Below are 13,667 nucleotides of genomic sequence, written 5' to 3' on the forward strand. Positions count from 1 at the left end.
TGCAGAATTGTGTCTACCCCTGTGCTGGTCTATGGTGGGGGGGGGGTCAGTGACTGTAATTGCTATATCCACCACTCCCTCTCCCTGCCATGTGTATTGTGTAGCTGTCTGACCTGATTGGGGGGGGGGGGGGGTTGATGTAAGAAGGGGCTGGAGGAGTGTGTCTACCCCTGCCATGTGCTGGTCTGGGGGGGGGGGTCAGGGTGATTGCTGTGTCCCCCTCCCCCCTGCCATGTGTATAGTGTAGCTGATGGGGGGGGGGGGTTGATGTAAGAAGAGGCTAGAGTATTGTGTTTACCCTGTGCTGGTCTGAGGGGGGGGGGAGTCAGGGTGACTGCTGTGTCCATCACCCCCTCCCCCCTGGCATGTGTATAGTGTAGCTGACCTGATGGGGGAGGGGGGATTTCAGAATGCAGATATGTCCTATATACAGGACGCAGATATGCCCTATATACAGGACGCAGATATGTCCTATATACAGGACGCAGATATGCCCTATATACAGGGCGCAGATATGTCCTATATACAGGACGCAGATATGTCCTATATACAGGACGCAGATATGTCCTATATACAGGGCGCAGATATGTCCTATATACAGGGCGCAGATATGTCCTATATACAGGGCGCAGATATGTCCTATATACAGGGCGCAGATATGTCCTATATACAGGGCGCAGATATGTCCTATATACAGGGCGCAGATATGTCCTATATACAGGGCGCAGATATGTCCTATATACAGGGCGCAGATATGTCCTATATACAGGGCGCAGATATGTTCTATATACAGGGCGCAGATATGTCCTATATACAGGGCGCAGATATGTCCTATATACAGGGTGCAGATATGTCCTATATACAGGGCGCAGATATGTCCTATATACAGGGCGCAGATATGTCCTATATACAGGGCGCAGATATGTTCTATATACAGGGCGCAGATATGTCCTATATACAGGGCGCAGATATGTCCTATATACAGGGCGCAGATATGTCCTATATACAGGGCGCAGATATGTTCTATATACAGGGCACAGATATGTCCTATATACAGGGTGCAGATATGTCCTATATACAGGGTGCAGATATGTCCTATATACAGGGTGCAGATATGTCCTATATACAGGGCGCAGATATGTCCTATATACAGGGCGCAGATATGTCCTATATACAGGGCGCAGATATGTCCTATATACAGGGCGCAGATATGTCCTATATACAGGGTGCAGATATGTCCTATATACAGGGCGCAGAAATGTCCTATATACAGGGCGCAGAATGCAGATATGTCCTATATACAGGGTGCAGATATGTCCTATATACAGGGCGCAGATATGTCCTATATACAGGGCGCAGATATGTCCTATATACAGGGCGCAGATATGTCCTATATACAGGGTGCAGATATGTCCTATATACAGGGTGCAGATATGTCCTATATACAGGGCGCAGATATGTCCTATATACAGGGCGCAGATATGTCCTATATACAGGGTGCAGATATGTCCTATATACAGGGCGCAGAATGCAGATATGTCCTATATACAGGGTGCAGATATGTCCTATATACAGGGCGCAGATATGTCCTATATACAGGGCGCAGATATGTCCTATATACAGGGTGCAGATATGTCCTATATACAGGGTGCAGATATGACCTATATACAGGGTGCAGATATGTCCTATATACAGGGTGCAGATATGTCCTATATACAGGGCGCAGATATGTTCTATATACAGGGCGCAGATATGTCCTATATACAGGGCGCAGAATGCAGATATGTCCTATATACAGGGTGCAGATATGTCCTATATACAGGGTGCAGATATGTCCTATATACAGGGTGCAGAATCCAGGCATGTGCTGTATACAATAAATATTCTTGAGAAAATGGAAAATAAATTGTGGGTGTTTTTTCATTTTAAATGGGGGGGGGGGGGTGCCAGATGTAGGATCCGCCCCGGGTGCCAAATGCTCTAGGTACGCCCCTGCTGCTGTGCCAGTGAGAGGAAAAATGCTGCTGTGTCAGGGTCAAAGGGATGAAGCAGATAAGCTTGGAAGCTGGGGTGGGGGGCTCTATGGGGTTTCCTATGCGGCTTTAGGAGAAGGGAGGCTGAAAGGCTCTGAGAGAGTTAAGGAGTCAGCATGAAAAATACAAATGTTTTATCCTTTAACCATTAGTACTAATCTAGAGCTGCAGTGTGAGTAGAAGAGAATGTCGTGCTCTAACAAGAGAAAGAGGAGTAGAAGTAAACTTACCAGTTTAATGACACAACAAGAGAGCAGATCAGAGCACATCTGCTGTGTTTCCACCTCTGTTCCTTCACAGCTGGCATCATCACACAATACCCCCCCCCCCCCCACCCCTTTACCCCCCATGTCCTGCAGTGTTTACAAAAAGAATAGAATACAGAAATTCTTAACTAATGAGAGAGTTCAATCTACTTGGGACTCATATCAAGCATATCATGGGCTGGAGACTCTAGTTAATGAGTAGGAACACTCCCAGAGACACTTTTTTCTAACAAGAGTCTCCTGATAATGAGAACTGCCCCCAGAAATCAGAGACATCTAATCAGCTTACTGAAGACAGACCATTCCAAGTGGCAGCACTGCTGTCATGGACTCACCCCCAGGGAGTGCATCATAAAGCCTGCCTGAGTTCACAAGCATGTGACTGGACTGATGACACCTAGAAAAATAGCAGCTCTGTGGCTAGTCCTGTTACAAATAACAAATCCATGAAAAACTGCTGGAATGTAAACATATCCTGGGGATCTCAAGGGATGTCATTTACCAATATTGGCCAATGACCATTATTGGTCAATGATGTCACTGAGGATCCCTGCTGGCCTGCTTATAAATAGGAGGCATTGGGGATTGGTCATTTAGCTGTGGTAGTGACACCATCACTAAATGACAGATCCCCTGGTTTGTTGACAAACAGAAGCCAATAGGGATAGATAATTTAGCAGCTACCATTGCTAAATGATAGATCCCTGGCCACTGTAAAAGGCAAAATGTTACTTTTGAAAGACTACATTCCAATGCATCTGCAACTTTATGTGCTGGTTTAAGGCATCTCCAAAGCATGTTATGTAAATGATTTGTGTATGTTTATGTTGCCCTTTAAGCCCTATTAAAAGAGGAGTACGGGAATGTAAAAAAAAAACAATCATACTCACCAAAATGGCTGCAGCATTGATCCGATGCTGCAGCTGTGCCCTGCTAGCCTTACATCAAAAACGTTGTGCCCAAAGACTGCTGATCACTCAGATCTTGGCCATGCTCTGAGCACTGTCAGGCTGTGCTCTGCCCCTACAGTGCTCACTGGAGAGTCGGAGTGTGGAGGAGGCAGGGGCTGCTGGTTTATGCCCTTACCGGTGTGTTGAAAGGCTGAGCAAGCTTCCAGTCAGGCATATGGGCAGATCCTGACATTATTGTTGGGATCCCTGCAGAGCCAGAACCAGCTTTGTGACGTCAGCAAACTTTAGCCCACTGTCAGCTGATTCTATATGCAGATATTGACAGGGCAGAAGGAAATGCTCACTCAAAAATGGTGTGAATATCTCACTCGTGCCTTTTTTTAAATGTCTTGCAGGACAATTTGATGGGTCTATTAGTAGATGCCCTGACCAGAAATAATGCTCTGCTAGATCTGCTACTTACAAATAACACAGATGTAAAATTATGGGACAACTTAGGAAAAAGCATTCACAGGGTTAGAACATTTAATTAATGTAATTCATAGTAAAAGGAGGCATGAGGGTAGTGCAAGAACACTACATTTCAAAAGAGCCAACATCTCTAAGCAGCACTCCATACTAAAAGATATTAAATGGGATCAAATTGTAGAAACGTTGAACACAGAGAAAAAATGGGAGTGCTTCAGGAACATATTAAAAGGGGTGTATTAGCAAGGGCATTATAATGGGTAGACAGAAATTTGTTCATTTTCTTACTAGTTTAATTTGCTTTTTTTTTTTTCCCCAGGTCATTTGTTATGACTGCAATTCATAAATTAGAAAATTCGTAAATCCGAAAATAAGAAAGAAAATCCCCAAAATGTAAAGAATAACTAACTAATGATAATTAACCATTAAATTATAGGTATTGGAATTTCCTTTCAAATTTGGCTGTTAGTGGACGAAACTAATATGAATTTATCCGAAGTTTCAAATTATCTGAAATAACAAATGAGGCATCTAAACAAATGGAACAGACCAAATTAATAATAAATAATAATAAAAACTTTTTATTATTATTATTAATTATTATTAATTTGTTACGTTCCATTCGTTTAGATACGGCTTTCGTTATTCTGGATAATTTGTAACTTCGGATAAATTTGTATTCGTTACGTTCACTAACTGCCAAATTTGAAAGGAAATTCCAATACCTATAATTTAATAGTTAGTTATTATTAGTTAGTTAGTTATTATTTTCGTTTTTTTGGGAATTTCGATTTTCCGAATTTACAAATTTCCGAATTTACACATCTTTTAATATTCAAATTTAGAAATTCTCAGAAAAATTAGTTAAACGGGTTTTCGTTAATTTGAAAATGTATAAATTAACGAATTTGTCAAAATTTGTTAAAAAACAAATTTGGTACTAAACTAATTGCACATGTCTAGTAATGGGCAACAAATATAAACGGGCTAAGGTTAAACTTGGTGGGTAAACAAAAATCCTTAAAGGTTTATAAAAGTAAAATAAATAGCCTTTAAAAATATATAATGCCAACGGGATATTGTCGGTATTCCAACACTATAAATATTGGAGCAAGAAGTGTAAGGCCGCGTACACACGGGCGGACTGTTCGCCCAACCTTGTCCGCTGAACAGTGTTTGGGCGGACAGTCCGCTCGTGTGTGGGCTTTCAGCGGACAGTTTCAGCGGACAGTTGGACGGACAAAGTCTTTCGGAAATTCCGAAAAACTGTCCGCTGAAACTGTGTTTGAGCGAACAGTCCGCCCGTGTGTGGGCTTGTCCGCTGTACTTTCGAAATGAGCGGACTGTTCCCGCTCGGAAAGTCCGCCCATTTCGAGCGCGTGTACAGGTAGGCGGGGCCCGCGAAGGAGACGTCGCGGGCTCCGCCGCCTGGAATGGGCTTAAAGGGGAACCCCAACGCCGAAAAAAATCGGCGTGGGGGTTCCCCCCAAGTCCACACCAGACCCTTGTCCGAGCACGCTACCCGGCCGGCCAGGAAAGGGGGGCGAGCGAGCGCGCCCCCCCTCCTGAGCCGTACCAGGCCGCGTGCCCTCAACATGGGGGGTGCCTTGGGGAAGGGGGGGCCGCGCGGCCCCCCCACCCCAAAGCACCTTGTCCATGTTGATGAGGACAAGGGCCTCTTCCCGACAACCCTGGCCGTTGGTTGTCGGGGTCTGCGGGCGGGGGGCTTATCGGAATCCGGGAGCCCCCTTTAAGAAGGGGGCCCCCGGATACCGGCCCCCCACCCTATGTGAATGAGTATGGGGTACAATGTACCCCTACCCATTCACCTGTGAACTAAAGTACAATAAAAAACACAACACAGAGAAAAAATATTTTATTGCACAGCTCCGGGGGTCTTCCGTCTTCGGGGGTCTTCTCGCCGGACTCCTCCGCTATGTGTGTGTAGCTCTTTTGCTAGCGGAGGAGTCCGGCTTTCTTCCTCCCCGCCGCCGGCCTCTTGTCCCGACTTCGGGGGTCTTGTCCCCCTCTTCGGTTCTTCTGCCGGGCCACCGCGCCTGGTCCGGTGGCCCGGTCTTCTGTCGCCGTCTTCCGTTCTTCTGTCGCCGCCTTCGGTTCTTCTGCCGGGCCACCGCGCCTTCTTGTAGCTCTTTTACAGGCGGTGGCCCGGTCTTCTGTCGCCGCCGCCGCCTTCCGTTCTTGTTCTTCTTCTTGTTCTTCTTCTTCTCCTGGAGATGTTGACTCGACGATCTCTCCGGCCGGAATGCCAGAGCCGCGCTGTGCGGTCACTTATATAGTGACAATGGGGCGGTGTCACATGGTATATGTCACATGGGTTGGTCACATGGTGACCCCGCCCCCTTACGATGTCATAGTCCCCATGTGACATCAACCCATGTGACCAACCCATGTGACATATACCATGTGACACCGCCCCATTGTCACTATATAAGTGGCAGCGGAGCGTGTCCCTGGCATTCCGGCCGGAGAGCTCGTCGAGTCAACATCTCCAGGAGAAGAAGAAGAACAAGAAGAAGAACAAGAACGGAAGGCGGCGGCGGCGACAGAAGACCGGGCCACCGCCTGTAAAAGAGCTACAAGAAGGCGCGGTGGCCCGGCAGAAGAACCGAAGGCGGCGACAGAAGAACGGAAGACGGCGACAGAAGAACGGGCCACCGGACCAGGCGCGGTGGCCCGGCAGAAGAACCGAAGAGGGGGACAAGACCCCCGAAGTCGGGAGAAGAGGCCGGCGGCGGGGAGGAAGAAAGCCGGACTCCTCCGCTAGCAAAAGAGCTACACACACATAGCGGAGGAGTCCGGCGAGAAGACCCCCGAAGACGGAAGACCCCCGGAGCTGTGCAATAAAATATTTTTTCTCTGTGTTGTGTTTTTTATTGTACTTTAGTTCACAGGTGAATGGGTAGGGGTACATTGTACCCCATACTCATTCACATAGGGTGGGGGGCCGGGATCCGGGGGCCCCCTTCTTAAAGGGGGCTCCCGGATTCCGATAAGCCCCCCGCCCGCAGACCCCGACAACCAACGGCCAGGGTTGTCGGGAAGAGGCCCTTGTCCTCATCAACATGGGGACAAGGTGCTTTGGGGTGGGGGGGCCGCGCGGCCCCCCCTTCCCCAAGGCACCCCCCATGTTGAGGGCACGCGGCCTGGTACGGCTCAGGAGGGGGGGCGCGCTCGCTCGCCCCCCTTTCCTGGCCGGCCGGGTAGCGTGCTCGGACAAGGGTCTGGTGTGGACTTGGGGGGAACCCCCACGCCGATTTTTTTCGGCGTTGGGGTTCCCCTTTAAGCCCATTCCAGGCGGCGGAGCCCGCGACGTCTCCTTCGCGGGCCCCGCCTACCTGTACACGCGCTCGAAATGGGCGGATTTGCCTCCGCCTTACGTGGGCGAGTCCGTTCATTTCAAAAGTTGAGCGAACTGTTTGCCCAACCTTGTTCGTCAAACAGTCCGCTCGTGTGTGGGCAAGTCCGCTCATGCAAATTTTGAGCGGACTGTTTGATGAAACTGTTTGCCGAACAAGGTTGGGCGAACAGTCCGCCCGTGTGTACGCGGCCTAAGAGCGCAATCACCTAAAATAGACTACAAGAGGCACATATTAGGGAAGAGTTTAAAAAAAAAAGAAAGTGAAATCAGAGAATATTGGCCCCATAAAAGGTAATCAGGGGAAGTTGGTTAAAAATGAGAAGGCATTTTTCTCCTCAGTTTTTACAAAGGAGAAGGAGGGGTATAGTAATCAAGACTGGATCATTAGTAACTCACGCAGTAAATACACCCTTGTGGCTAACAAAAGACAGTTTCCAGTGCGCATGCATGGTAGTCCCGAGATGGATGCCTGAACTCGGAGCTCCACGCCACCCCGGACCAACAAGCCTCACAGCAACAGACCCCACCGCGCCCAGACACCGAGGAAACGGGGGACCCCCTCCCACAATACCGGAGCACAAATAAGCATGCACCTCTCCGGTGCCAGGCACAGTTTGGAGCTAGAATTCTCCATCTCCACCACGCACGGGTGTACCAAGATGGCCGCCATGGTGGCAGCGATGTCTCAGCCTCAGGCCTCAGTGTCTGAAGGAACGCCAGAAAACAGGCAAGTCTTGGCCCCTGCTCACTTGAACTTCATCCCGGGGATACAGGGTCTTGGACAGCACACTTATTCTCCCTCTCTGGCATCCACAAAGTCCCTCCTGAGTCAATCCTTCAGGGATCAGGCCTACTCTTAGGCTGGGCCAGCAGACTCTCCCCACACAGGGTTTCTCCCTCATGGCGCCACAGGCCCAGATCACTCCTTCAATGCAGCAGATCTATCTATAAATTTGTCTACACTCCTGGAGAATGGGCTAGCCTCCACAGCTGCCAAAATAACAGGGGACATTAAAGCAGACCTCCAGACTATAGGATCCAGAATGGATGCCATAGAAGGAAAGCTGGATCAAACTGCTACCGTCACACATCAGAACTCTGATCTCATTCAAACCCTCCATGACCAAATGGATACGGCCCTTTCCCGCATAGATGACCTGGAGAACAGATCTAGGAGATGCAACTTCAGGATTAGAGGTCTGCCTGAATCAATTTTGGATGTGGAGACAGCTACACAAGACCTTATGAAGTCCCTGATCCCCAACATTCCTACACCACGTCTGGAGGTGGATCAGGCTCATAGAGCGCTGACCCCCCTCGTAAAGACAGATCCCCCAGGGACATCATTGCAAAGCCCCACTTCTATGCGGTCAAGGAGGCGGTAATGAAACAAGCCCGCACAATGCCAAAGGTGATTTGCCAGGGTCACCCGATGCAAATTTTCGCAGATCTCTCCCCCTCCACCATACAGCGCAGATGGACCTTGAAACCTCTGCTGAGAGCGCTGTCTCAGAAGGAGGTTAAATACCGATGGACCTTCCCTTTCGCTGTGAAATTAACTTACAAAGGACAAAAACTTGCGTTTTCCAACTTCAATGCGGAAGAAAAATTGCTTCTCAATCTGAAGATAATCAACCAGGAGAGGGAAATGGAAACCTCATCATCAGCCACGGGTCCAAACAAATGTCCACCTCCTAATAGCCCGCAAGATCTCCTTTGGAACAAGCACAAGACCAGAAGATCGTCGCAGAAAGGTCCTCCATGACACCTGGAATGGTGCCTGTTTTGGTTCCAGGATTTCCTGATGCACCCACATATGACTCACCTTTTTTTTTCTAGGTCACTGACTCTCATAAGACTCTAGGAGTAATTTCCTCCAGTGGTAGTCTGGGCCCTGTCCCTCGATCATGCCTATGGTTTCCCCGGTGAGGGACTTCTTTATCGCCCATTCAGAAAACGCAGGACGAAATATTCTCATTTTTGTGGGGCGATGGGAAATAGGTCTACACCACTTAGGCTCACTGCTGGTTTGCTCCCCCCCCCCCCCCCCGTTTAGATGGGACATTAATTTGGGGCAGTTAAAGGGGCCTCTAGAACCCATTGAGCTCCAGCAGTTATCAACTGCTCTTACCTTTATTGTTTTACACGTTGCTCTAAGAGCTCATTTTTTCGAATGTATGGGGCGCCCTGGTCCGGGGTGGCTTCCATGTGCCTCCTCCTATCCCTTGAATTCCGTCTGGTATTCAGGGGATAGGATCTCCAAGGTATTTCACCTGGAGTTTTTGAATTTCCAATAAAGTCTCGCAAAATTCACGTGAGATGATCCTTAGGATCTTTTCTCTCCTGCGGGGTCCGCTTACCCCTCAGTGGGGAAAACCTCCTTCGGTCCTTTCCTTTATTTCTCTCTTTCTTTCCTTTCTATCCTCTTTGGAGCATCGCCTGACAGTTTTATTTTTTGTAGCTACCTCCACTGGCCGGGTGAGCAGTCCTACAGGCTCAAGAAGATGTAGTACCAGCACTTGTATCGTTGCCACGGGGTGGCAGAAGGCTTCAAGTGTAAGTGACGGTAGAGATCGCAGTGCACCTCACCTCTGGTTCCATGGCTGATCACACTCTGAAGACCCTAAGGGTCACCACACATAATGTCCAGGGGCTAAATTCTCCCCTCAAACGAAGGAAACTCTTTAACACATACAAATCCTCTCACCTGGACATAGTAATGATACAAGAAACCCACTTCCCGATTTGGTACAGTCCCAAATGTCTCCATTCTCATTGCCCTAACTTCTATATGGCCAATGCAGCCAATAAGTCCAAGGGGCGTGGCTATTCTACTGGCAAAATCATGCAAATTTACTGGATAGCTGATAAAAGGGATCCCAAGAGTAGATATATTCTAGTTAAGGGTACGATTGAGGGCCATCTTTACTCACTAATATCTTACTATACTCCCAACAAAGGCCAAGCGTCCTTTTTTAAACATCTATTTGAAACACTTGCCCCTTTGCTGAAGGGCACGGTTATCTTTGGGGGAGACTCTAACGTGGCATTTGACCAGGGTTTGGACAAAACAAAACTCCCCTCAGCCCAACTAACACGGCCAACTAAGGAAAGCCTGAAAATAGCAAAACTCATACATGCCCAGGGTCTGTCTGATGTTTGGAGAGAACTAAATCCCGCTAAGCGTGACTACACAAATTTCTCGCATCCTCACAATTCTTATGCCCACATAGATCATTTACTAATCCCACATCATTTGATCCCTCTAGTTGTAAAATCTCACATCAAGGACACGATCTTGTCAGATCATTCCTTGGTGATCATGTCTATACAGACTCAGGGTGAGAGGCCGGGTCAGAGGCACTGGAGGCTGAATGAAACTATTCTCTCTGATCCCGTCCCTGTTACCATGTTGGACAAGGCCCTAAAGGAATATTTCCTTTTCAATAATGTAGGTGGAATAGTAGCAAAAACTTCGGGGGCAGCTCACAAGGCCTTCATCAGAGGGGAAATCTTTAGAATGTCAGCCCAGATCAAGAGGGAAAGAGCGATGGACTTAGAGAAGCTGGAAGAGGTATATGCACAGCTTAAAGCCCAACACAAATTGAACCCATCTACCAATACGGTGGCACAACTGGATAAAGCTAGGCTGGAGCTCAATTTAGCGCTTACAGCCAAAGCAGAAAAACAAATCAAATGGAGCAGGAATACATTTTACACCCACAGAGACAAGATGGGCTCCATGTTGGCAAATAAGTTATCTCCCCGATTTAGATCATACACCATGCCCAAGATCAGGATCCCAGGACTCACCTCTAACCTTTCCAAGACACTGGACACTTTCCAATCATTCTATGCAAACCTATACAGTCCTCATAAGACCGGTAAGGACGACCTCATACAAAAGTTCTTGGAGGACCTTCCCATTCCTTCACTCTCTCTGGAGCATAAAAAAGATCTTGAAGCCCCCTTTACTGAGGAAGAGGTATGGGGGGGGGGGGGTGATTAAAGACCTAAAAATAGGATCAGCCCCAGATGGGCTCTCAAACCCATATTATAGAAAGTTTGCCGAACCCCTTGTGCCTCATCTTACAAGATTTCTGAACACGAAAACATTGGGAATCCCTCTGGATCCTCAGTTTATCACGGCATATATTGCGGTAATCCCTAAGCCAGACAAGAATCCAGAAGAGATTGGTAATTATAGACCCATCTCCCTTATTAATAGTGAGAAGAAAATATTAACTAAAGTACTAGCGAATCGCCAGCGGTGTTCATCGGCATTTATATACATAAGGATCAAGTTGAGTTTATCCCAGGAAGGCAGGGCCCTGATCAGATCAGGCGGGCGATCAATATTGTTTCTATCCTTCAGACAAATTGGATAGGGGGGTCCAAGCAACCAGGGATGCTCCTCTCCCTGGACCTTCACAAAGCTTTCGACTCAGTGTCCTGGATGTATCTCTTTGCTATTTTAGAGCATTGGGTTTTGGCACAAGTTTTTTAGGCTTAATGAGGGCATTCTACTCTAACCCAATGGCACACATCAAACTCCAAGGCTGCTACTCCAAATCCATCACTGTACAGAAAGGCACTAGGCAGGGTTGTCCTTTGTCCACCATCATTTTTGCAATAGCCATCGAGACACTGGCCATCGCAATTCGCCAAAATCCAAACATACAGGGGGTCTCCTGTGGACCCCAAACACATAAATGCGGCCTCTTTACGGACAACATTATGCTATTTGTCACTTCCCCCATCACCTCCCTTCCGAACCTTTGTAAAACTTTAGACAATTTTGCAACAATATTAGGATTACAGGTTAACTACACCACATCCCAAGCACTGAACGTCTCCCTTCAGAACGAAACAGTGGCCCTTCATAAACAAGCCTTCAAGTTGGAGCGATTCTTCCATCAAGTACCTGGGCATCAACCTGACAGCTAGGACAGAATCCCTCTATGCAAATAACTACCCTCCTCTATACCAGAAACTAAAAACAGATATAAACACCTGGTCAAAAAGCAACTTGTCATGGTTAGGGAGGGTAAATTCCATAAAGATGACATTGCTTCCACGGCTACTGTACCTATTTCGCTCTCTCCCCATACCTATACGGAAAGATCACATTAAATCATTCCAGAGCAAATTACTGAAATTTACCTGGGGAAAAGCAGGATATAGGATACCCCAAAAGGTACTATATCTAAACAGGAAAAAGGGGGGTCTGGGCTTACCCCACCTCTACAAGTATTATCAAGCTGCTAGATTGGCCCAGTTGTCCGTAGTTTATTCTAGATTTGAAAAACCAGATTGAGTATACATAGAGAGGCAAGCTGTACCTAGATTTACTCTAGATTTCCTACTTTGGAGTCTTCCGAAAGACCGGCCTCTGATTTTAACCCCTACTCTGTCCCACTCCTTCCTTCCTGCAGGCCCCTATCTCACCTGTTTAATAACCCGAAATTTCCCCCTGGGAGTAACGTTCTTGCATTCAAATGGTGGTTGGAGAGGGGACTGTACCGAATTGGCCATTTCTTCACCGCAGTGGGCCCTTTCACCCTTACTCACTGTGTCAAAACACTGGATTTACCTAACACAGAATAATTTTGGTTTAAACAAATCGTACACTTTCTTCATTCTCTATGGAAGGAAAAACCTCTTCCACCAAGGTTTACTGATTGCAAGGTATGGTGTGGCCAGGCTGGGAGCCAGAGGGGGGGGGGGGGGGGGGTATTGGTTACCTATGTGTCACTTATCTCTACGACCTCCAAGGAAGCTTTTATGCATGTCTCGGAATCTGACTTCCATTTCTAGTGGGATCTGGACAAGTGGCAGATCGCCTTCTTCAAATCCTTTAAAGGTATTCTCAATACTGCACTGATGGAGGCAAGCTTGAAAGTAATTTCACTGTGGTATTACACCCCATCCAGACTTGCCTTGATCTACCCAGCGGCTGAACCTCTCTGCTTCAGAGGATGCAAACATGTTGGGCATTCCCACCAAATGTGGGCCATCGTGCCAAGAATACGTCCCTTTTGGAAAAGCATTTTTAACTTAGTTGATAGGCTGGTCGGAGATCGGATTCCCAGAACCCCAATGGTTGCCCTCTTAAATGCTAAAATCCCGCTGCTTTCCAAGCCCTCTAAGAGGTTAATCCACTTTATATTGCTAGGAGCTAAACTCACTGTGGCTAGGGCTTGGAAGCAACCGACAGTTTCATTTTCCGCAGCTAAAAAGAAAATATTGTGGATAATGGCGCAAGTAAAGCTCTCTAGTATACTGTTAAATACAACTGAAAAATTTGAAATAGTGTAGGAACCATGGGCCCAACAGGTCAGAGTTTCTGTGGGATCCCCACCACGGCCAGAATAGTTCACCTTCTGAGCATTAGGCGATGCTCTTCTTTCTTTCTTTGCTCTCTCTGAGCCTTATTGCTATCCCTTTTGCTCCTCTCCTCTATCCAAGTTTATTCTTGTTTTGAAGTCAACTGTTTAAGGTTTCCGGTAGAGTACGAATATGGGAGTTCTTGCTCATTAATTTATGGCTATAGTTTAGTACGGTCAGTTGTCAATGTCTCAGTTTATGCCTCTTCCTCGAGGAGGTGGTC

Source organism: Lithobates pipiens, unplaced genomic scaffold (assembly GCF_037356315.1).
Source record: "Lithobates pipiens isolate NorthernLeopardFrog02 unplaced genomic scaffold, aLitPip1_a1.2 Scaffold_28, whole genome shotgun sequence".
In the NCBI taxonomy this organism is placed as follows: Eukaryota; Metazoa; Chordata; class Amphibia; order Anura; family Ranidae; genus Lithobates; species Lithobates pipiens.